At 36.2% G+C, this 26,544-nt stretch overlaps 1 protein-coding gene and 1 pseudogene across 3 annotated transcripts in view; one reads left to right on the top strand and one right to left on the bottom strand.

Moving 5' to 3' along the window:
• Positions 1-11,629, top strand: part of LOC308279844 (chromobox protein homolog 1-like) — a 64,602-nt pseudogene extending 52,973 nt beyond the window's left edge. The window contains exons 2-3 of the transcript in view: positions 10,808-10,998; positions 11,114-11,629. The product of the transcript in view is annotated as a chromobox protein homolog 1-like (transcript). The remainder of the gene's footprint in view (positions 1-10,807; positions 10,999-11,113) is intronic.
• ERBB4 (erb-b2 receptor tyrosine kinase 4) overlaps positions 1-26,544 on the bottom strand; it is a gene marked incomplete at both ends in the record, with an annotated part of 1,174,461 nt that overhangs the window by 803,463 nt on the left and 344,454 nt on the right. The gene's annotated exons all lie outside the window — the stretch shown is intronic.

Genomic DNA, 26,544 nt, shown 5'->3' with positions numbered 1-26,544 from the left:
TGTAGTATTATTGTCCTAACATTTTACAATTCTGTAGATTTTTATATCTTAATAGCCATACTGTAGTATTAAAATAGTGGAATGAATTATGGGCAGCTGAACAATTGCTAGATATCATCAATAATAATAGCTATTATTATTTATAAGAACTAAAATATTCCTTAAATGAATAGATATAACATCATAATAAAATATCAGTTAATATTCCTTAAGTAGTCAATATTTGCCAGGGATAATATTTGCCAGCTATTATTATTATTATTATTATTATTATTATTATTATACTGGGAATTGAAATCAGGGATATTCTACCTCTTACCTAAACCTTCAGCCATATTTTATTTACCGTTTTTTTTTTAGTTTGAAACAAGTTTTCAAGCCAGAAGTGATAGCACCAGCTCGTATTCCTAGTACTTGGGAGGCTGAGACAGGAGGATAGCAAGTTCAGTGCCAGCTTTAGCGACTTTTGAGGCCCTCTGCAACTTAGTGAGACTCTGTTTCAATAATAAAGAATAAAAAATAGGGCTGGGGTGTAGCTTGGATGTACAATGCTTCGGGATTCAATTCCCAGTACCAAAACAAAACAAAACAAAATGAAGAAAAATACACAGGTTTTTACTAAGTTTCTGAGGCTGGCCTCAAACCTGGGATCTTCTAATCTCAGCCTCATAAGTACTGAGATTATAAGCATGGGCCTCCACATCTGGCTATTAAGTAGTTTTTAAATAGCAGGTAATATATTCATTTTCAAAACAGATTAGTACTTTAGAGATTTAACCTAATAAAAATGTTACTAAATCAACATGAAGTATGACTAAATATATGGCATAATACAAAGTTTTTTTTTAACTTTATTCTTCAAATAAATTTATTTTTAAATGTAATCACTATAATCATGTTCATATAGCTTTGTAATACACATTCAAATGCATTGAGGTGTCATATTACGTAGAAAAAAATTACTAATTTATGAAGTAGACTATAAAAATGTTTAAATTCCATTTTACTGAAATGAAAGTGCATTACTTTAGGACAAAGAAATTAATTCAAAGAGAAAATCTTTAAAGCCAGGTGACCATGAAATTCATTTATACATAATTTTACTATTGCTGGTCAAGAACAATCAGAAAATGAGCTACTCTTTTTTTTTCCCCAAAGATATTTTTATAGATTAACCATGGCAGAAAGGTCTATTATTTTTCATTCTGAATTTATGATTTAAGAACCTGACACTTTTGAAAAATTCCTTATTACTCCTTTCAGCAGGCTCTGTTCCCAATCGGTCTGTTTTCAAAATCATCAAATCATATTTACGAAGTGACCATACATGTCAAAAGTAATTCTGATCACTGCTTTTCTCCTGCCTTAGGTCATTAATGGACTGAACATTTTAAAATTAAGTAAGCCAGTTTATGCATCACAGAGTAAGAACTGGACTGAACCAAGGGGCTCTGGTTCTTGGTGATATCTGCTGTTGCCTGAGGCAAATTCCCATTTCCAAAACTTTGCTTAAATCTTGATCCTTTCCTAAAACAACCCAGTTTTTTTTTTCCCCGTCAAGCCTTAACCTTACAAGTTTCTAAGATCCATAGAAGATTCTGTTCTTGACTTTCAACTATCATTGATTGTCCTTTGATCTCTCTGATGCCAAACACTCAAAGGTGTGCTGTCACTCTTTGATACATATTCATAGACAGTGAAAGAATTTTCTTTTAGTTAGACTTCGATACAATAGTAAAAATGTTGTACTGCTATTAAAAAAAAAAACTTGATGCTCAACATCCAGAATATTTCCCAAATGCCTTCAAATTAATTCTATATTAAGTCAATAGCAGGTCCAAAATTAACTGATTTAGTTTCTTTAAATAGAAGTCAGATGAATTTCATAAGAAAATTATTTTTTATAGATTCCAGTTACTTGGATTTACAAGCTGACAAAATGTGAATATTAACCAGGACCAACGTTGTGTACCCTAACTCAATGCACCATCTTTTTTTTACAACACACACACACACACACACACACACACACACACACACACACGATCTCTTACACCCACCACATTACAGGTATTCCTTCTTCAGGCTTATGTTTTTATGCTTGATAGGTTTCAGATACAAAATAGCCTCATCTATTTGAAATGACATTGAGGCTGCAAATTCAATTAAGGATTTCAAATTTCTGGACATATGGAAACCATGTGCAATTAAAATACAATATCTCTCAAAAATATTTTTGTTGGAATCTAATAACACATGATAAGAATTTCAGAACTTCCTAAAGTGATAGCTCAGAGTAACTCATAATAGGTATAGTCACAAAGATGGGCTGCTCAGAGAAAACAGATCTTAACTAGAGTTCAAAACTAAATTTACTGGGAGAAGGGGACTTGTCAGAGAATTCTGGGTGCTTCAAGGAATGCAGGGAAAATGTTCAATGACAGAATTGGGGAGAAATTTGGCTAAAAGAAAATCCAAGAAGTTGGGTGTAGTGTGCATGCCTGTAATCACAGTACTTAGGAGGCTGAGACGGAAGGATTGCAGATATGCAAGACCAGCCTCAGCAACTTAGTGAGACCTTGTTTCAATATTAAAACTAAAATAAGGAGGGGGGCCTACCTCAAAGGGAGAGAATCTTTTGGTTTCATCACCAAATCTCCTCTCAAATATGAGAGGACCAAAGATAATCTAAAAAGTAGTAGTAATCAAATTTTATCTTAGCTGTAGATTAGATAAGGGGGAATGGGAAGAAAAGAAAGTTTAATTTACAAATTATAAGCACATTTTAGAAAATGTTTATTTCTCCTCATGCATATAAAGCACATATTTCAATAATTTATAAATTTGTTTCATCATTCTAAAAATGCAAATATATACGTAAACATATCTTAGACAGTTGCCTAATGAATGTTTAAACAGTAAAGCTAATTATGCTACAACTTAAAGTAATTTGTATTTGATCAAACTAAGCTATTTTAGCATTGAATTCAAATGTTTGATTACAAGAAATACATCTCTTTAATTGTCTGTCACCTAACAACACCAAAGGCATTTTGAAATAAAATGGGTTTGCATCCTTCATATGGATTTAAAAGTTAGAATTAGATGAAAGAGAAGCACAGGACCAGAAAGTGCCTCCAGAGGTCATTTAGTCCATGCCTGCTTCTGGCAAGCCTCACTGAAATCATCTCAGACATATGGCTAACTATCCTGTGCCATCTTTGTCTAGCAATCCCAGTTCTCTATGACTCACATTACGGATGTGTGTGCCTGCAAACTGGTTTAGTTGTTCTGTCCAAGACAGCTAGTCAAGAGTGTCAGATAACCTGTCTAGTCAGTAAGATATCTCCTGTTTAAATCAGGCAACCAGAATATGGGTCCATTGAAGTTTGCTCATTTTTTGAATATACTTCCCTGAAAAATACAATTAAAATACTCAAGTGTGGTGTGGAAAGACAACCAATAAATCAGGTTCTTTCTTCAACTGACTAAATCATTCCTGTCCTATTTTAATCAAATTTTATTCAATCTTCCCACCCTGAAGCAGTTAGAAGTTCTAACTGTCTTCCTATTTCTAAAGGTCTTAAATAAATCTTCTTTTCCCTTGATATTTCCATAGACAAAGTAAACTCTAGGGTCAGGGTATAAAAACAGACATTATAATGTGCCAACAAAAATTTATAAGGCTATCAAAAGAGAGATTTCTTCTATTTTATTTTAAATTAACACACTCAACAGTTATATTTAAAAGAACACAAATAGATATATACAACTAAATAGCTTGTCAAAATGTTTAATCCTTCTTTATATTTTACAATTCTTTCTAAAAATAAAAATTTCAGACTTATCTCTGACTTCATTCTTTTTTCCCATTCATCTGAAATCAATAGAAATTTTTAAATTGCTCTATTAAAAAATATCAGTTCTACCACAAAATAAAATGTAAATACAAAGTAGTATAACCTGCGTTGTTCTCTCTGCTTAGTCTAAGACAAGACTTTAAATATTCCCTGAGGCTTGACCCTGAGATCACAAAGAGTTGTGCTTTTCTTGACTCTCATGTTAAAAAGGGAAAGAAGAGGGCAGACTAAGACACCAGTCTAAGATGGTGATCTGGACAACCAACAGAATACAGCAGCACTGCACTTCAACATTTTATAAAACATTTTGTTATTATTGCTTACGTGGAGACTAATGTTGAAAATATTGAATTATAATCACCTTCATGTGAGATGGTAATTCCCCAATTAAAAATTTTAAATAGAAAACAAATTACTGTTTTTCTTTCTTTATGATAGGAACTGTCAACAAAGAATCCAAAATATGAAATCACTGAAGTAGCTTATGTCCAGAAATACCAAAATAAATTTGAAAGCCAGGATGTCAGTCTTAAATCTGCTAAAAATGAAAAACAGCATATTAAAATATTCAGTATTCAATCTGTTGCTATTTTGTAAAATTAATGGCATGTAAATCCAACAGATTTTGGGGGAAGGCATTTAAAGTGACTCCAGCCGGAGACCGTAACACGAGCTTTCTTCAGAGGCCGTGGCCAGAGTTGTAAGAGAACAAAATAATAATGCAAAAGCAGATACAAATTATTCTCTGAGGCTTGAGTGATCTTCAAGGTGAAATATTAGAAGTGACGTTGTGAAATGCAAATAATGTGACGGAGAGCTCCTAATGTTCTGATATGTGGCAATATGTTCTCACCCATTAAGGTCTAATTTTAGTGCATTGACAGTTAACAACCTTGAGAAATAAGACATCTAATTTCAATCTTATAACAGTCTTTGGTGATGTATCCTTGAAATAGCTCACAGACACTACCAAGAAAATGTCCACGTCTGAATTTACTACTCTCCTTACTACGGTCCCAGAATTCCCTATCCTAATAAAAGAGTCACAATCAAACTAGACTCAGCCACTCTCGTCACACCCAAATCCTATATCTGCCCAGTGCCCCCTTGCACCTGTCCCAGCTTTCCCCCTCACTCTTCCCACACTATCATTCTTTCTCTTTTCCCTTCTCTCTCTTCTCACTGCTGTAACTCTAAACTCTAGCCTAAACTACTGCCATCCTTTGTCTAGATTATAAAAAATACTTAAATGAGCGGATAGATGGACTTCCTCCGTCACTTGCTGCCCTACTCACCCACCCCTTGCCCTCTTCCAGTCTCTTCTCTCCAATACATTCGGGATAATTCCAGGAATAGCAGAAACAACACTCCCCTACACAGTTACTCAAGGGCTCCCCATTATTTTAGTGAAGGTGGCCTTTAACACAGAGACACTTTGCCTATTCCTTCAGTTCTCTCTAGCACCAATTTTTCACTTGTTCAATAGATGTGAATCATTTTTTATTTAGCTGCTCCTTTAGCCAGGAACAAGCTTTCTCTTTCTCCATACCTAGATCCTTCAGATCTCAGCTCAAATATCGTTCTTTTTTCAGGACTCCTCAGACTAGGTATTACCTGATATGATATCATCTCCTATATACTCATCATATCTATAAGGTGTTTGTCTATAGTTCCTATTAGAACATAAGCTATATAACAAAGACAATGTGTCTTGCTTGGGCCTGACACATAGGGGTGTTTGGTTTGGTTGGTACTGGGGATTGAACCAGAGACAAGTCTACCTCTGAGTTTCACCCTGTATTTTATACTTTATTTTGAAACAGGATCCCATAAATTGCTGAGGGTCTATTTAAGTTGCCAAGGCTGCCCTGCAACCTGTAATCTTCCTGTTTCAGCCTTTCAAGTACTAGGATTATAGGCATGTGCCATTGTGCCCATTAGTTCTTAGTAAATTCAGGTTAAATGTTAACTGAGAGCTGAAAAGATGTATTATGCAAGCAAGCTATTTTTCTACATAAGCTGCCTAATTTGTACTACTGTGGTTGCTATTATCATTTGATTATTTGAAATTATTGGTGACATAATTCACCAATCCTTACATTAGCTGAGTTAATGATGCTTCCCTTTTCTTCTACAATATCCAGGTCTTGAATTTCATCGTGTCTTTGCTTTATCCTTCCTACCAGTAGGTATTCTTAGTTCCATTTGATTCCAGGTCTCCTGTCACCCTCTTTTCTTCATTACTACAAATAAAATTGTAAAATTCTCCCAAAACTCTGCTACATCTTCAATTGTCACCTTGTTCCTTTCCTGTTCTTTCTTTCTTTCTTTCTTTCTTTCTTTCTTTCTTTCTTTCTTTCTTTCTTTCTTTCTTTCTTTCTTTCTTTCTTTCAGTATTGGAGGGCCTCACCAAGTAGCTGAGGCTTTCCAAGAACTGTGATCCTCCCATTTCAGGTTCCCTCCTTTCTTTCCTTGAAACACTTGTAAGGCTGGTCTTTGGGAGTGACATATCAAAGATACTTCCGTAAGACTCTCCATCGCCCCAAGTCACAAGCAATTTTGGATTCCATGAAGTGCCTAATGGGGCGCACTAAGTAACAGGCACATGATACATACTATAAAGACATTAATATAAGTGCATATAAATCAATTTTTAAAAATATGAGATTTCTTCTTTCATTGTGGATCTTTTATCCAAAATATCCAAATAGTGTCCCTTAAGATTCGCATTTAATTTATTTTGAATGTTCCAAAATGTTTAGATAAAGCCCAGTTTCTTATCTTTATGCAATAATAACTAACACTTCAAAATTTAAATATAACAGGTTAAAAATTTATCCCAATGAGGAGCAAAAGATGTAAACCAATAATGTATCTAATCATATCTATTCATAGTTAAAAGCATTTATATATGATATTATCACATTGAAATGTCTTTTTATAAGGTTAATAAAAGCATACTTTTTATAAGGTAAAGCTTACTTTACTAGACACAATGTAATACAATTTCCATAAGAATAATTGCTTTAAGTGAGTTATTTATTCTATATGTTGCACGACAGCATGTCATTCTTTAAAAGACATCCATAGCTACTCCAATTTAAAATCTCTTATTTACTGAACTAGGACAATGTCACAGTTTCAAAGTCTGATGATTTTGTTATCCTGCATCAGCATTATCAATGAAGATTACTTAAATAGTGCAGTCCATTTGAATACTTTCTCTCTCTCTTTTTTTTTTTTTACTTTCTCTCTTCTGAGAACATGGAACCTATGGTATTTAAGTATATTTAAGTGAAGGTAGATCTTAAGGATTATTCACATTTTGATTAGTTCCTTTATAGTGAATGTTGATGCCCATAGAGCCATTGCCAAACAACAAAAATTAAAAACCCAGACCTCAGGCAAAAAACCTCAATCTTACATATTAACAATAAAATCCTCTATCCTAAAGACACTTTGGATAATTAAGGTGGATCATGTTTTTTTTTTATAAAATATTGTGTGCCTAATTCAGAGATGGATATTATTTTAGGAATTGAGAAATATAAAACAGTCCCCTTTCATTCTGAAAGCATTTTTAGAACTGTGTTGTAAAAAATACATATATATTCACCTAACATCCTAAGACACCTGAATTAGGCTATTTAAATATATATGTTTCTTGATTTTATTGCTCCTCTTTTTGGAAGATAAGAATACTGTCCATATCTGGGCATGGTGGTGCACGCTTGTAATCCCCGTGCTTGGGAGACTGAGATAGGAGTACAGCCTCAGCTACTTAGTGAGGCTCTCAGAGACTTAGTGAGACCCTGTTTCCAGGTGAAATATAAAATAGGTCTGGGAGTATAGTCTGAAGGTAGAAAACTTCTGGATTTCATTCCTAGTACCACACACACACACAAATATTGTCCATTATAGAATGAAGGGAATTTTATGATATTATGTTAAGATATATCCTTGTATAACTACCAAGTTCTCTAGTATGTACATTATTTAACTAGTAAGTGTAGCTCTATAAGAGGAAAGGTATTAAGAAGTGATTCTCACACATAAAACCATGTGAGAGTCTTTTACAGGACTCATGATGCAGATTTCTGTATATTATTCATGTTTTCTAATTCTGTAGATTCTGGAATGTGCATTTTTAAGAATTCTCCAGGTAATGCTGATGCTGATGGGCTGGGATTGCATTTTTGAGAACCACTGGTGTCAGGAATTACCCAATTTTTCTGTCACTAAAAATGAATTTTGAATTTATTTTAAAAAATGAGTCCACTGAGAAAAAGAAATTTTACAACCTAGATGTAGGTCTCTGTATTGGCTTTCAATTCCTCCTTTCTGTTTGTCTTTCTCCTCTAATCAATATTCAAAATCAAGACAGACTAGCTATGTAAAGCATCCTTCCAAACAAAAACAGAACTTTGCTGATCATTCATATTTATTTAGACATTCAGGACAGCAATTTATTGATTTTTATATATTATCATCTCAATTTTCTTCCTTCCAAGCATAGTAAGCATACAGTCATCTTACGCATATGAGGTTGTATTTTAGCCTACACATATTTTATGTGGTTTTTTCATGTATGTAATTCCATTTTGTCATCGTCTTCTCTCACAGCTTGTTGATAAAGGTTGTTGGATGAATGGGGATAAATTTAGTAAATAGAATAAATAGAAAAATAGAACAGTGATATCTTTGGTTTTAAGCCTTTTCTTATCTTTCATGTTCTTTTCAGAGAAAGAAGGCACATATTTTGCAGGATTCATACTGGGGGACTCAGGAGGTCTCTCAGGAGCTATATGCTATACCCACTAATAGAGTGGCTTTATTTGTAGTCTCAGCTTGTCCACCTGATATCTGAAAATTTTACGCAGTTAGACAGTAGATGGATCAATAGTGTGATTCGCTATCCATAGGGAGAAGGGGACACCCTCCTGATATTTCCTATTTTTAAGCAAGTAAAGTTGTTTTGTATTCCCTAAACCATATTGATCCATGAAGCTAATGATAGTTTTTACTAAAGCTCCCTTTTGTAAACTCTGTCACAGAGGAAACCTTGGAAAATTACAATTAACGGCAGGGAAAATGTCGGAAATCTATTTCACTGTGTAACTTTACTGCCAGTTCCTGCTAGGTACAAAATAAAGCAAGACCCACATGTTTTTCCCTCCTGGGTTTGGAGATGGCTGGATTGGTGCAGTGGCAATGGAGATGGCTTGTACTTATAGCTCCAGGGTGCTTTAACTCTCTCCCTACAAATGTGCCATCCTGTCCATTGTGTGAATGGGAGGCAACAGCTGAATTGGCACTGCCCCCATTTTTCCATTTCAGCAGAGATTTTAGAAGGAGACTGCCACTCTGTGGGCTCAAGTCAGGCCATCTGCTTTTCCATTTGGGGAAATGTATATAAAATGGCGGGGGAGATGTTAAATATTTAATTAGAGGTAGACTATCTGTTTCCCCAAATTCCACTAGTTTGACACCTGCAGGGTCACAGGCAGAATGCAATTAAGAAAGCAAAGAATAGGTCCTGCTTTCTAATGTGAGAAATACCAAGGGCAGGTTTGCCATGAAATTCAAATAATACACATTTTCCTATCATGTTAATTCAAACACATACATTTCATACATCTAGTTCTTATAAAAAGTATGAAGACTGAGAATAATAGAGTCCTCAAGAAAATAAACGGTATTATCCATACTGAATCTATATTTATAGACTAAATAACAAAGTTCATATTTGAAATGGAAGTTAATAATTATCATCAGTACAGATAGATATCTTATTTTTGCCTGCCAATAAAATCACCTGCTTAGGGATGTATCTATATAAGTAATTCTTCATTTATAAAACTATAATTACATCATTGCAATTACAGCCTCAATGTACTACTATTGTTTACAGTAGACTTTCAAGTCTTGAGTGTGTAGTTTACCTAATGACTATAGATATTTTTTCCTTACAATTCTAAGTGTGCACCATTGTTTTGACTATGGCACAAACATAATGCACATTCCAATAAAACAGTACAGCTGGGAATTAACAGGCTAATAAAAAGGACTTTAAAGGTGCATTAAATTAGAATTTAAGATGTCTCTTGCATTTACAGCATAAATGCTAATAAAAATATAAATCTGTTATTAACTTTTTATAGTCATGCAAAGCTATAAAAGGTAAAAAAAGGTTAAAAATTTATCAGCATATATCTATAAGATGGACAGAAGAGGACAAATGTAGAGAAAAGTGTTTGGAAAAGGAAAAGAGATTTTAGGTTACAGGTGAGAAAAAATTGTGTGTCTGTGTGTGTGTGTGTGTGTGTGTGTGTGTGCACGCACATGTAGGCATTTGTGTGTCCTTTCTAAAATAATCATATTTATTTTGATCCCCAAGACAACCTGGAAACACAAAGACCAACAAAGTATTTTCTTTCCTTTAAATGACTGGAGTGTTAGGCTATGAGATTCTATTCCAGGGGGAATACTGTGTAACGTGTTACACATGTGTAACATGTTATTGTTTCCCTAACCTAACAATACACCAGCTGTGTCAAATGTGTACTTACTACAGCCAGGCTTGTCCAGGAGCATTATACAACCTGCTAGTTGATCCCTCATAATACCTATCTATTCAGAATTTCTTTGTTTAAATTACAATGACACATATCAAATCGTTACATGTGGCTAAGAAATCGAAACCATGTTATGGTGCATGCTTATAATCCCAGCACTTGGGAGGCTGAGACAGGAGAATTGCACAGGTTTGAAGCCAGCCTCAGCTGCTTAAGTGAGGCTCTCATCAACTTAGTGAGATCCTGTTTCCAAATAAAATATAAAAAAGGTCTGGGAGTTTAGCCCGGAGGTAGAAAGCCCCTGGGTTCCACCCCCAGTACCACCAAAAAAAACCCCATGGGCCAGGACCTAAAGTATACTGACTGCATCAGCAAGGAAATCCACAGTGGCCATGGCCACCCAGCTTGTTGCTTTCCTGGGAGCCACTTCTCCAGGTGAGGCAGCACTACAGCAGTGTTCTTTTGGGACTCTTTGGCACTGCTCCAAGCAGTGTTTCTCTTTACACTAGAAAGCCAGTGGTGGGAACCATGGGGAAAAAACAAAATGAGAAGAAAGTGGACAAGTGAACCAGTTGTGTGGAGGAGGAGGAAGAAGAGGAAGGAGGAAGAGGAAGAAGAGGAGGAAGAGGAGGAGGAGGAAGAGGAGGAGGAAGAGGAAAAGAAAAGGAGGAGAGGAAGAGGAGGAGAGAAAGAGGACGAGGAGATAGAAAAAGTTCTCTGTGGGCTCTTGTAAAGGGCAAAGTGGGGTACTTCCTACAGTGGAAGGGTTTCTCAGAAGAGGACAGCTCGTGGGAGCCAGAAGAAAACCTGGTTACCTCATTGCTAAGTCTTTGCAGCCACAGAAAATTCCACATGAGACAGATAAATTAGAGGGAGGCAAGCACTGAGCTGATTCTGATTCTGAAGATAAGTGAGGCAAGAGAAAACCAAAGAAGAATGAAGAGGTGAGACTAGAATCAGAAGAGCTATGAGGCTTTGCTCAGGGTTTGGAGCTGAGCAAATTATCAGAGCTACAGATTCCAGTGAAGAGCTCCCGTTCCTATGAAATGAAAGAACCATGATGAGGCTAACCTGGGATTTGCCAAGGAAGCCAATGTCAAGTGTCCAGAGGTTGCTGTATTCTTCTATGAGGAAAGGCTGACACAGTATCCCTACCGCTCAGAGGACGATGACAAAATAAATAACAATAATTAACTCTCCTAGGTGCTAGTCCCTGTCTCCTCTGACTGTAGGCTTTGAGCAGGGATATAAGGAATTCTACTTGTCTTGACACTGTAAAGGTGTCTTGAGACGATGTTCTTTGAAGAACAGGCCTAGTTTCTGCTCCCTGCAACATCCTAGAGCTTTAGAGTGGTTCCCAGCTGCATGGCTTGCAGGGTCATCCTAGTGGAGGGGAGAGGGGGAAGTGTCTCAAGACAACTCATTCTGAGCTGTACTGGGAAAGCAAAGGGCCTTATATAAAAGACAAAACTTGCAGAATTGGGTGTGAAGGAAGCAGAAAGATAGTATAGATCTTCAGAGAGCATTTCTATAACCCACAGTGTAGTTTTACAGTGTAGCAGGTGCATGACTTTTGGCTATTACTGGTTAATTATTTGGGGTAGGAGGGATGGGGTGGGAAATGGATAGGCTCATTTTGATTGAAATGAGACCTGATTGGGAAAATGGTAAAATAATGGGAAGAAAAGCTAATTAATGATTTGGTTCTCTGTCCACACTATTTTACCATTTCAGAAATGTGATGCGTGCACGTATGCCTCTACCATCTTGTATCCCGTTAAGATGTATGACTACAATGCATCAATAAAAATTATTTTTGACAAAATCATTGGCACATAAATGAGGACTGTGAGAGGTTGTGTAAAGACTGTGAAAACCTGAAACCTGTATGTGAAGGTGTTTCCTGCCTCCACTTAATTTCATTCCCTTTGTGACATTAAGAGAATAAAGCCAGTTGAGAAGTTACCAAAGCTGCCATTTTGGAGATAGGAAGTGAGGTTTTGAATCCTGAGGTTCATCAGCATTTGGCTGCATCTAGATACACATCCAGAGCTACAGTGTAGCTTTGGCATGTGTTAGTTTTCTGCGAAAATTATGTTTAAATGTAAATTTCATGTAAATTTCGTATACACTCTCAGTTTTTGTCTTAATAAAACAATACATTTATTTTAAAAAGAGAAATCAAAATGACAATCTTTAGAGACAGCTGTGTTTCAAAATTAATATAATTAAAGAAAAATAAAATACATTATGCCCTTGCTAGCCCATCTTTTAAAATTTTATTAAGGACTTCTTATGTAGGCTATAAAAGTGATGGATCTCAAAAAATATAAAAATAATATGCTGCCATTTATTAAGCCACATGGAAGAGAGAAATTTTAGGGTTTAAGGTTTATAAAGGCTCTAATTTTTTTTAATATAAAAATAATCATTTCCCATAGAAATTATATTTCGTGGGGATATACCTAAATAAAAATGCTTTAAAAATGTAATGCAGAAAGTCCAGACACTGCCCACACAGTACTTCAAGAAGCTGAACACTTAAAAATTATTATTGCAGTAAAATTCAAACACAAATTTTAAAGTTTTATATGTTATATAAAAATGTTTAGGCAAATTTACCATGAACTATATATAATTAGTATGTTTTCATGGTGGGTCTTACTAGAGTCCTTACCTGCCAATAACTCATAAATTTGGTAGCATAACTTTTTTCTTTCCCTTGAAAATATCAATTTTTCAATATGTAAAAAACTTTCTTTTTTTTTTTTTTTTGGTGGTACTGGGGTTCCTGGAAGCCCTTCTACCTCTGGGCTACGCTCCCAGACCTATTTTTATATTTTTGAAACAGGGTCTCTTACGCCAGCGCGGCTGGCTTCGAACCTGTGCGATCCTCCTGTCTCCGCCTCCCAAGCGCGGGGATTACAAGCGTGCGCCACCACGCCCGGCTGTAAAAAACTTTCTGTTTAGCAATAGTTATCACTTGTAAGTAGCATTGGACAGCTAAAAATTACTCAAGGTGCTACTTTATAAAAAAAAAAGCCAAATAAAAATGCCAACATTGAAGAAACAGATACAAGCAATTCTAACATAGTAAGCTATATAGTAATAGCCTGAAAATTTAAATAGTACTATATAATTGTACGTTGTATGGAAGGTAAAGAAAAAGGAAGAAACCTCATCAAAGTGCTAACCTTTGTCATAACACCTGTGTACTGATCTGGCAAAATCTTTATCAAGCGACTCTTTTGATGATACAGAGCCTGGTTTCCTTTTAACTTCAAGCTCCATACAAGGGCCTAAATTAATAATCATATCAGCTAAACTGTTGAATATGTATTTTATTAAGTACTTTCTACACAGGCATGCAAGCACTTACCAATTCTGGAAGCCAGATATGTTTAGAAAATCAGGACATCTATATTGTAGATAGAGAAGTCAGAGCATATACTATACATCATCCATGTTCCACCTGGTCTAGGTAGTAATGTATATTCAATCACCTAGTAATTCTACAGCAAAACCTATTAAATAAATGGGAACCGATACATAAAAATAAGTGAAAACAATAAAAACTAAAAATAGTCTCAAGTCAGCTTAGGTCAGGATTTTTTGCTAGATGAACTTCAGAGCCAACTTGTGGGGGAAAAGAAAAAACTAGCTTTCAGAGTTTTATAGATTTTGGAATAGTGGATAAGTGATTGTGGACATGGAGGTTTCATGCGATCCTAACCAAACCCCTATGGAAAGGCTGTGATTATCACCCTCTAATATAAGAGCAAACTGAGGTTTAATTCAGATAAATATCTTGTCCAAAATTACGTGGTTAGTAGCATAAATGCAGAACCAAGAATTTGGTCTCTGAGGGCGAGAGCAATTTGGAGGCCTGCCCATCATAGCCATGATACTCTCACAGATGCCATTGTGACTCTACTCCAGATTGTTTATGAGCTTTTTGTATAAAGTGATTTCTCATTTTAAAAGGTGGATTTGGAAGTTTATGTTTACTGAAAGCCCTGAAGCAATATAGCTAAGTAGCGTTTCCTAAGGGTCTATGGAAAAGTGAATTATAGTGAATATTTTTTTTAGTGTCTAACTTTACTGATAAAACTACTATAAACAAGACATTTTAAAGTAAAATGGGGAAAATTTGATGGACAAATAAACATTCCTATTTTTATTTCCACAAAATTATGATAGTTTCCTTCAGGAACCAAACTATGAGGATGCTCAATATATATGACAATTTATAAAATTATTATTGTTATAGTCATGCAAACACATTCAAGTCACAATATACTGTGTGTGTGTGTGTGTGTGTGTGTGTGTGTGTGTGTGTGTGTGTGTGTGTTTTACTGGTGACTGAACTCAAGGGGATTCTACTTCTAAGCTACATCCCTGTTCCCTTTTATATTTTATTTTGAAACAGTGATTCCCTGAGTATTTTATTATATAGCTGAAGCTATCCTTGTACATGTGTTCCTCCTGCCTCAGCCTCCCAAGTAGTGTAATTATAGGCATGGGACACCACACCTGGTTAACATGCCATAATTTATTGTAAAGAATGCTCTTGTAAGAAGGCTTAATTTATAGAGAAAGCTATTATCATAAAAGGATAATTATGATAATACTATTGAGATTAACTGAACTAAAAAGTTAACTTCTCACTTTTAGAAAATGTTGAATTTTTAACAAGCACTTTTCTATTGTAGTAAAATATGGATAAGAAAACATTAGCCATCTTAACAATTTATGTGTACAATTCAGTGGCATTAAGTACATTTATTGTATTGTGCACCTGTCACCTATATCCAACCCCAGAATAATTTTCACCTTCCCAAACTGAAATCCCCTACCCAGTAAATAACTCCCTGTTCTCCCTCCTACCTTCTCTAGAAACCACCATTCTATTTTTTGCCTTTATGAGTTTGGCTTTTCTACATAACTCATGGAATCATACAATATTTATCCTTTATGATGGATTTATTTCATTTATTATAATACCATCTAGGCTTATCTAGGTTGTAGAATATGTCATCAGAATTTCACTCCTTTTTGAAGCTTCATAATGTTTGTTCTTTTTTTTTTTTTTTTTTTTTTTTGGTGGTTCTGGGGATGGAATCCAGGGGCCTTCTACCTCCAGGCTATCCTCCAAGACCTATTTTATATTTCATTTGGAAACAGGGTCTCTTAAACCAGCTGAGGATGGCTTCGAACCTGTGTGATCCTCCTGTCTCAGCCTCCCAAGCCTGGGGATTACAAGCATGTGCCACCAGGCACATGTTCTTTAAGAGATGAGGTCTCACTACACTGCTCAGGCTGGTCTCGAACTCCTGGGCCCAGTGATCCTCCAGCCTCAGCCTCCTGTGTGGCTGGGAACACAGGCTAACAGACATTCTATAGTACTTCCATGCTGTTTTGTTTATCCATTCATTTGCTGATGTTCATCGGGGTTGGTTTTGCTCTGACTATTAAAAAAAAATGATGCTTTCATGCACAGAGTTCTATTTTTGTCTCTACCTTGAATTTTCTTGGGTATAAACCCAGAAGTGGAAATTTTGGTATCCTATGGTAATTCTATGTTTAATTGTAATTAAGAGATCACCATACTATTTTCCACAGGGCTATATTCTTTTACATTCCCACTAGCAGTGCACAAGGGCTCCAGTTTCTCCACGTCCCCACCAACACATTTTCAAAAATGTTAGATTGTTCTAATTTCACCTTATCCAAGGACCCAAAGTATTTATTCCTATTAACTCATTACTGATCACAGATAAGTAATTTTCTGCTCACTGTCTTCTGCACTGCTCTCGTACCTTTTCCCTTCTAGTACATAGCACAGTATCAATTGTATTCAGGCCATAGTAGCAGCTTCTTTATATTTGAATAAATAAGTAAATGAACCTCATTAAAGAGTGTACACATTTTTACTACTAGACCTAACTAAGTGATTTAACCAGATTTTCAGGGTGTAGTAATTTAACAGAATTTGATGGTAGTATGTAACAAATGTTGGCATCATTGATGTTTATGAGCCTGGCACTTTGCAGACGAAGAAGGAACGCCGAAAACCAAATTATTCAGGCTGGTTCTCTTTGCTAAGTTACCTGCCAGTATATCATGAAGGACTAACCTTTAGGCCCCATGAACCAAGAGCCTGGCCTAGCTTCTTGAGACCAGCTTAATCTGAGTAAGTAGCTAAACTGCAGACGTTCAGGTTTCCTTAACATTTATGGGAATCAGTTGCTCATGAAAGTATCAACCAGAAACATTTTTTAAATCATTAGGGATGAAAAATTAGTATCCAATTCATACTTAAAAAAATTAAGAACCTGATTATTTCCTGATTCTCTGGTTTGAAATACTCCAGAAACAGTACACACACCAATCAAAATTAACTGGATGTCAATCCGGTCTTTATTCCCAGCATAGAGTTGGGAATGTGAAACAAAGATACTGGTTGACATCAGAAACACTGTGAACAGTACTTTATTTACTTAACATGAAAATATGTGAAGGTCATAGGTGACTGGAACTGAATAATTTTTAACAAAACAGAAAGTGCATTGAAAATCCTTAGCTATCTGGAATCTTCTTGTTTGAAAGCCTATAAAAGGTATTGCCAGGTAGCAATTATAGAAGATTAATTTCACTCAGAAATCTGTAATGGTCTCAGTTTAAAGCCTTCTTCCTCCAGACAACATAAAACAGAATGATCTGTTTAATTTCAGTCCACCTTGGGAGAATTAATCTACCCAGATACATTCAGAGGCAACACGTTAAGATACATATGGGAAAAGAAATGTGTAGACAAATAGGAAAAGTTGAGTAAGTTTTTCTTTTCTTTTTTTGGGGGGGTGGTACTGGGGATGGAACCCTTCCACCTCCAGGATACACTCCCAGACCCATTTTATATACTTTTTATTTTGGAAACAGGGTCTCTTAAACCAGCGCGTCTGGCTTCGAACCTGCGTGATCCTCCTGTCTCTGCCTCCCAAGCGTGGGGATTACAAGTGTGCGCCACCACGCCCAGCTGAAAAGTTAAATAAGTTTTATATAACTCCAATCTCAATAGTAAAAACTGTATTATCATTTCTTCTAATATTTGATTTTGTATATGTCTTTAGAGAAAAGTTTTAACTTGTAAAGTTTTTTAGGAAGTTTAAATTTGAAAACTATCATAATGATCATTGGTTATTTTTACTTATAGTACAAATAAGTTTTAGTACTGCTTAATAAGAAAGTTGTATTAACATTAGAATTCTTAGTACCCAAATAATTGTTAAGATGACTAAATATTTTTAAATATCTTGAAACTCGGTTTGACAAAAAAGTGTTCTATCAAATAAATATAATAATACTAATGAGGCCAACTGTCTAGTGACTTTGTAATACTTGGTCAAAACATGTAGGAGAGTTTGCTAGTGAAGAGACAACTTTTCCTCTGTAGAAAAATATGAAAGGAAATATTTTTACTTAAGACAAACGGAGGTGCGATCTAGTTAGTGTCACAATTAATTAATTAGCATACCATATACCTATAATTGGAAAATATTAAGGTCTTGACTAGAGTGGTTTTCTCAACTTCCTATAAAAAATAAGTCTGATATTAATTGTTTCTAAGTTTAAAAGTAGAACTTAAAAAATACATTGTCAGGAATAATTTGCAAGAATGTCAACTCCTTTTTAATTCCTGTGGAAAGAAAACCTAAGAAAAATTTCAGATACATATACACTGTATGTCTCTGTATTCCAAACATTAGCCATATACAAATTATTAACTATTAAGTTTATTTAAAATTTAATTTTCTAAGTCTTTTCTTTTATAATGTACTCCAATGTTTATTATTTTATATAATTCTCAAGAACATAGGAACATATTAACATGCAACTATGTAATTTAACCTTTAAAAACACATAAAATCAATGGAGCATAATGTTTTCCTCTTTACATGAAATTTACTCTAAATATATTGGAATATTTTTGTCAGCGTTTGGGAGTGTTTGTTTTAGCCCTATCTCTAATATAATTCAGGCTGATTGAACCTGTTAAGTAGAGCCTGTGGTTCTCAGTATGATATTCTGGGCTGTTAGAAAAAGATATATCCAGAGTGGATTTAATTTTTTCAATCTCAATGTAATCAATAAATATTTTTAGAAGTAATGAGAAAACGTAAGACTCTCTTAGTTGGCTAAACTTATATTTTAGAACTAATGCTTTTACAATACTGTTACTTTATTGAGAAGAAATATGTCAAAATATTGCCTCATTTAAAAAGAACATTGGAATTTATAATTCATCTAAAGGGGACTATCTTTATCTGTCCTTTACCTTGTCAGATTCCATACTAGGCTAACTTTTATCTGCTAAGTGGTACTGTATCCCTTCCTAAATTCTTGGCTTGCAGAACACTTAGAAAGCAGTGATTGATATTCAGGAAAATATCAATCCTGTGAGTTGTCTCTTTTGAGCAACTGTCCTGAATCTATGACATTTTCAGCCATATCATTTATTTGGTTTTATTGGTACTTATCCTGTATGTGTATGCCTGCCTCTGTGTGTGTCAGGACATGCCCATTCATTAAATGACTACCGATTTTGTTAGAAAGCTAGAATTACATAAATTGTGTTTGAAAGTGTGATAAAGCCATTTAAACAAATATTCATTCCACTTCCGTTCATTCAAGTGGGTATTTAATTTTATTAAAAATGATAGCGTCAACTTTTATCAGTGTTGTTAATTTTATTGGTTTCATGAGTAATGCATATTTGTCATTTATTGATATATCCAATAAAAATTTAAGGAGGACCTGCTATATATCAAGCATACATAAGGCCTAACTCTGCCTTTATTAATCCAAAGAATTTAATCTGGTAAAATCTCTGTCAGAAATCTGATTCCATGACATGAAGCAACCAAATGAATGAAGAATTGAGTAAATTGTCAACATAAATAAATAAATAAATAAATAAATAAATAAATAAATTTTACACACTAGCTAGCTACGTTTGAAGCATTTAATAAAAAACAAAAACAGACACAAAACTATAAACGTGTAATATAGGCAAATTTATACAAAATATTTCATTTGAAAACATATGTTAGCTGAACATCTACAATGTCGCAGACACAGAGAAAACATTAGCAAACAAAGACATCCCTCCTCTCAAGAAGATGATATCTAGGAAGATAGACTGGAAATAAGATATGAATGAACATCATATAGTGTGTTTCTGTAGTATATACTTAAGGGCAAAAATGAAAGATGAGACATGCAGTTTAAAATTCTAGAAAAGGTAACTCATGAAAGGCTTTGCTGAAACGTGCCTTTTGAGAGAAAACCTAAAGCAAGAGATGAATGAGCCATGAGAGAAGAAATCCAGGCAGAGTGAACAGCAAGACCCTAACGTGCCTGGCACTGGCATGCTCTTAGACGATGAAGAGTCTGGTGAGGCTGGGAGTGCAGGAGGCAGGAGGCAACAGGACTTGACTTCTGATGCAGTGGGCACCCACGTCATGGAGGTGCTCTCAGGCCATCAGACAGATTTTGATATTTACTCTACAAGAGGTGGGATGTCACTGGGAACATTTTGAAAAGAGAAATAATAAATAGTATCTGAACAACGTTTTAATGAATCACACTGTCACTTTGGAAAATGAGATATTTGTGAATATTTTGACACCACAAACCACAAGACCTATGAAAACAACACACTGGTAATTATAAACCATGCTAAGATCTCTGACCCAAAGTGTATGCTGTTCATTTACTTCATTCTCTATCCTCTTCATATCTGTCTGAAAGGTGATAATCATCCTCTTAGGTATTTCCGAACTTCATGTTCATCAGTAAAAGAAAGACATCATTGCCCTCATCTCCCATTCTGCCTGCTGCCACCTGATAGAAAGTGAGTTTGGGGAAAGGAGGACATCTGTTCTTCACTCCATTTCTAAATAAATAATTACTGACATATATAGGGCAAGTCACATTATTGGAAAACAATTTGTTCTCTTGTTTATCATATATATATATATATATATATATATATATATATACATACATACATACATATATATTCATTAAACACTATGGAAATGTAAAACTAACAAAATATTAAAGATCAATACAAAATATCAAAGAATTTAATTTTAGTATGGCATATGGATAAGCAATCTGAAAATATATTCAGATTTTTTTATGTTACTGGGGTTCCTGGAAACCCTTCTAATTCCAAGCTACACTCCCAGACCTATTTTATATTTTTATTTGGAAACAGGGTCTCTTAAACCAGCGAGGCTGGCTTTGAACCTGTGTGATCCTCCTGTCTCCGCTTCCCAAGCTTGGGAATTACAAGCATGCACACCACAACCGGCCTTATATTTAGATATTTTTTTCTACATTTATAAAATAAGTTGGTTGCTGGGCATGGTGGCACACACCTGTAATCCCCGCACTTGGGAGACTGAGACAGGAGGATCGCGCAGGTTTGAAGCCAGCCTCAGCTACTTATTAAGGCTCTCAGCAACATAGTGAGAACCTGTTTCTGAATAAAGTAAAAAATAGGTCTGGGAGTATAGCCTGGAGGTAGAAAAGCCCCTGGGTTCCACCCCCAGTACCACCATAAATAAATAAATAAATAAATAAATAAATAAATAAATAAATAATAAATAAAAGTTGTTTGCTGATTTTACCAAAAAAATATTTCTGATCTTTGGAGCATTCTGCTAATTACTAAGGATTATATTAGTTCTAGAGGAAATTATTTTTCACATTGGAAAGTAGACTCTTATTGAGGTAGACTCTTATTCTGCTTCTTAATTTTTTCAAAATGATAATTATATTTGTCTTTAAACAAAATATATGAGTTTTCTCATTCTGGTTAGCTGTACATGAAAAAAGAACTGTGAACTTCAAGCAAATCCTCCCTTAACTTTTAGGGTTTTTTTTCTGAGGATTTAAAGAAGTTATTAGAAAGAAATACAAAAAATAGAAATAAAGCTCTATACCAGATTGGCATGGAGGGTTGACTCGAAATGAATACACCCAACTTTTAGTATTTTTTAAATAAATTTTTATTGGTGAATTTTAGTCATACATCTTATTGGGATAAAAAAAATTGTGGAGATATACATGCACACATCACCCAATAACCCCCTACCCGATCTCTAACCCTTTCCCTCGCCCCCCTCCTACCCATGCTTGGCTTCCTGATTGACTTTGATATGTTTAAGTACATCATGTGCTTTAGAGAGTTTTCCTTATCCTCCCTCTTATCCCCTCAGATATGTCACCTTCATTGCCTCTATAGGGGCCCTTCTTCATCTAGAGTTCCTCCTGTTACCCATTTCTCCCTAATATTTTGCACATTAAGAAAACCATCTAATTTTATATTTTTTGTGACATTTCACTGTAAATGCCATAATTTTGTTCTCCCTTATGGCTGGGAAAAATTCCATTGTGTACATTGCCCATAGTTTTGAAATCCACTTATTCGTTGAAGGACATCTTGGCTGGTTCCACAGTTTGGCAATGGTGAACTGTGCAGCTATGAACATGGTTGTTTATGCATTAGTTTGGTATTTTGGTTTTCATTCTTTTTGGTAGATACCCAGAGTTGGTATTGCTGGATCATATGGTAAGTTCATTTTCCTTCTTCTGAGGATCTTATATCCTATTCTCCAAAGTGGTTGCACCAACTTGCAATCCCACAACAATGTATTAGAGCTTCTATTTCTCCACACTTATTCCCACTTACTGAAAACCTGAAAGCCAGGAGGTGAGTAACTTGAACAGGATGATCCACTCACAACCAACTTTTTTTTTTTAATAAATAGAGGTCACTTGGATCTGGAAATCTGCTAAGAGATTAGGTGAGGCAGTGGCAGCTTCTATTGCTGCCTGGCCACACAGTTGAAGAAACCCGCTGGCCCTTTGCTGTGGAGCAGGCCCCAGTTCCAGGCCTGCCACAGAACAGGCTCTAGGCCCTGCTTCTCTGGCTGCAGACCCGGCCTTCCTGCACAACAGGATCTGGGCCTGGCCCACTGGCTCCAGACCCGGCCTCGCCACCTCGCAGGCTCTGGTTTTTGTCACTGTGGGCATGACATTTATAGACGTTCCTATTTTTTCCTCCACTTATATTTTAGTAGGAGAAAACAGCTCATGTCATTTGCAGAAGCTGAGAGCCCAATTCCCTAGCAGCAATGGATTTCATCTCCCCACTGAAAGCAGAGGCTCACAGCCTCACCATGGGGAGCAAATACCGCTGCTCCAAGCACACCCTGACCCTCAGCGCAGTGCAGAGGAGCGCAGCGGCCAAGAGCTGAGGTCTCCCAGGACCTCAGGTGCAGTGAATCAGCCCAGCAATATGTGCGGGGCTCCCTCCTACTTGTCCCAGACATTTTTCTTACATGGTATGTTGTCCAGAATTCCTGCACATGTGCGGCAAGAGCAGTCTACTTTGGGGGAGAGATTTTCAAAAATTCAAGATGGATTGGATTGGATCTGTCTGCCTCTCCCAAATACTGGCTGCCGCCACAACCATCATTTTGCTTCATCTCCACAAAACTTTTTCTTACATAGTATGTTGTTCAGAGTTCCTGAGCATGTGGGGCAGGAACAGTCTACTTTTGGAGAGATTTCTTCAAAAATTCAAGGTGGATTTGGTTGGATCTGTCTGCCTCTCCTGAAAATTGGCCGCCGCCACCACCTTCTTGGTCTCTCCAGAGTATGTTGCTTTTAAGTATTCCTGTGCATGTGTGGCAGGAGCAGTCTGCTTTCTGATCTCTTTTGGGATATCCCTCCAAAAATCACTTTTCTTGCAGTGGTGGGAGCAGTGCTGCTGTCTTTCCTCTAATTCCACCATTTTCCACTCTCTCTCCTATATTTCAGATAAGAAGTCATGACTGGAAATGTTTCTGTGTTGTCCCAATCAGCTATTAAATCAAAATCTGTTGTCCAGGGTTTCTCAGGGGGATGCATATCCTAGTCGTCTGCTCCTAACCATCACTGCTGCAGCCTTGGTCACCACTGCAGCTGCAACTGCAGCCACTGCCATCTTTCTCCCTCTTCACTATTTTTAATAAAAGCAAACAGTACTTGACTTTTGCAGATGTTGGGGGCCCAGGTACTTAGTAGCAATGTGTTTTATCTCCCCACCAAAAGCAGAGGCCACAGTTTCACCATGTAGAGGGAGTTCTGCTGCTCAGAGCACACCCAGACCCAGTGCTGAGCAGAGGAACATGGGGGCCAGAAGCACCCTTGGCCCCGAGACGCGCAACACCGACCTATCCAACTATGCGGGGCTCCATCTGATGCGCCCCGAACATTTTTCTTACATAGTATGTTGTCCAGAGTTCCTGAGAATGTGGGGCAGGAGCAGTCTTTTTGGGGGGAGATTTCTCCAACAGTTCATGGTGGGTTGGATTGGTTTTATTTACCTCTCCCTAATACTGGCCGCCTCTACCCAGCCGTCTCCACCATCTTGGTCCAGCTCCTCTTTTTTATATGTTAGTCAGGAAGTCATGGCTATAAATGTCTCTCTCTATTGTCCCAATCAGATATTAAACCAAAATCAGATGTCCAGGGTTTCTCAGAGGAATACCTGTCCTATTTGGCCTCTGCCAGCTTCTGTTGCTGCAGTGGCCACCGCCATCTTCTAAGACTCCAACTTTTAGTATTTGTGACTGCCTTTTAGATATAACATTACCATTTGCTGGGAACAAAGCTCTAGATTTTTCTTAGATCATTTATTTATAAAATAATCAGTTTTTTTCAGTTTTCTTGTTTTTATTTCTATGTTTGTTGCTAGTCAAAGTAGAAAAATAGAAAATCAATAGATTTTAGAAATTTCTGTCTTCCCAAAAACACCACATAAAATTAATTTCAATATCATAAATGAATTATTTTAAAGCAAGTTTACTTTTAGAAACGATTACCCTATGTGTGAAACTTATGCCATTCACATTTTGAATTCAAAAACAAATCCTCCAATATTGAAATTTAAAATGATAATAAGCTGCATTAAATTATCAAATATCATGTCATTCTTTATCAAAAGCTTTGCTCCATATTAATAAAAATTAAAGCCTTCTTTCCAGGCATGGTGGTGCATGCTTGCAATCCCAACATTTGGGAGGCTGAGACAGGAGGATAGAGGCGTGAAGACAGGCTCAGCTGCGTAGTGAGGCCCTCTGCAACTTAGTGAGACCATGTTTCAAAATAAAGAATAAAAAGTAGGGCTGGGGGTGAAGCTCAGAGGTAGAATGCCCCAGAGGTCCATCCCCAGTATCACAATAAAGAAATAAATAAACTGGGTGTGGTGGTGCACACTTCTAATCCCAGCATTCCGGAGGATGAGACAAGAAGATTGCGGTTCGCAGACAGTCTCAACTACTTAGTGAGGCCCTTCTCAACTTAGTGAGACCCTTTTCAAAGTAAAGAATAAAAAATAGGGCAAGGAGTGTAGCTTGGAGGTCAAATGCCCCTGGGTTCCATCCTAGACCCGCAATAAATAAATAAATAAGACCTTCTAGAAAGAAGTAAATAACAACATAAATTTAAAAAATAAAATATTCTACATTATATTCACAAGGCATCAACAGTCATTTTCTAAAAGCAAAATATGTGTCAAGAATTTTTAAACTCATTTGTAACATTCTTAGCCGATATTAGATGCCTTGTTCAAGCTTTCTGAGTAGTAATCCTAAAGTTCACCTAAAGACACTCTTGTTTCAGAATCCTAACGTGGGAGAAAAGTTCCCGTTGTGCATCCGTAGTATAACAGATAATTTTATTCATATCTTTATAACCAGTAGTTCTGATTTCTCATTAGTTCACCGGCTACCGCACTAAGCTTACAAGGATGTGCAAGCTTACCCAGTTCTCCTAAGGGCCTGATTACACTGACCTGCTCCTGTGAGCAGCCTGTCAGCGCTACCCTGTCTACTCTCTCACATCTATCCTGTGTACAAGAGAAACCTCAGCACTGAGCCCAGGCTTCTGCACTTGCGGGGCGGGTGCTCCCTGCAGACTGTCAAATTATGATTAAGAAGTGGTCATTGGTAGAATCGTTAACTGGATGTAAATCCCAGATTGTCTTTCTCATTCTGTGACCTTAAGAAAATCACTTAGATACCTTTCAAGAGTGACTTAATGCTGACTACTACTGCCTGAGAATAAATGAGGTAATAGAAATATTTAGCAGTGAGCATTTATGTAAATACTTATTATAATTATTATTACTCACTGAATTTATTTTCTTTTTGGTGATACTGGGGTTCCTGGAAACCCTTCTACCTCCGGGGTACACTCCCAGACCTATTTTTGGTATATTTTTTTATTTGAAAACAGGATCTTTTAAGCCAGTGAGGCTGACTTTGAACCAGCATGATCCTCCTGTCTCTGCCTCCCAAGCATAGGGATTACAAGTGTGCACCACCACGCCCGGCTCTCACTGAATTAAAAAAAAAGAAAACTAGTTCAGATCTAATGACACATTTGTTCACATGCATTATTAACTCTCTCAGTCTGTTCTATTTTTAAGTCTATTTCTTTCATAGTTTTATGGAAATATAAGTAGGAGAACCACTAATTCTATAGTTTATAATTCTCCATTTTGTTTTCTGAAATGTTTGAAAAAACTCTCTAATAAGTTTCTCATAATTATAATTAGGTAGAGTGAAGTTTATAAATACTAATAACACATGAATTTCTAAACTAGAATTGCAGATAAACATCTAGCAGTCATCTCCTCAAATATAAACAGTGATAGTTTATCATAATTTATATTAAAGCTGTGTGTGTGTGTGTGTGTGTGTGTGTGTGGTGTGTATGTGTGTGTGTGTGTGTGTTTTACAGGGATTGAAACCAGGGGCATTTTATCCCTGAGCTATAGCTATATCCTCAGACTTATCACCTATCATCTATCTATCCATCTATCTAATATTTTATTGATTGATTGATTTGCAGTATTGGGGAGTGAATGCAGGGGTATTCTCCTTTCTAGCTATACCTTCAGTCCCTTTTATTTTTTGTTTTAAAACAGGGTCTAGCAAAGTTGCTGAGGGCCTCCCTAAATTGCTGAGGCTGGCCACAAACCTGGGATC

This window comes from Muscardinus avellanarius (assembly GCF_963383645.1).
Source record: "Muscardinus avellanarius genome assembly, chromosome: 2".
In the NCBI taxonomy this organism is placed as follows: domain Eukaryota; kingdom Metazoa; phylum Chordata; class Mammalia; order Rodentia; family Gliridae; genus Muscardinus; species Muscardinus avellanarius.
The sequence above is the reverse complement of the archived record's forward strand: the minus strand, read 5'-3'. Positions and strand labels throughout refer to the sequence as shown.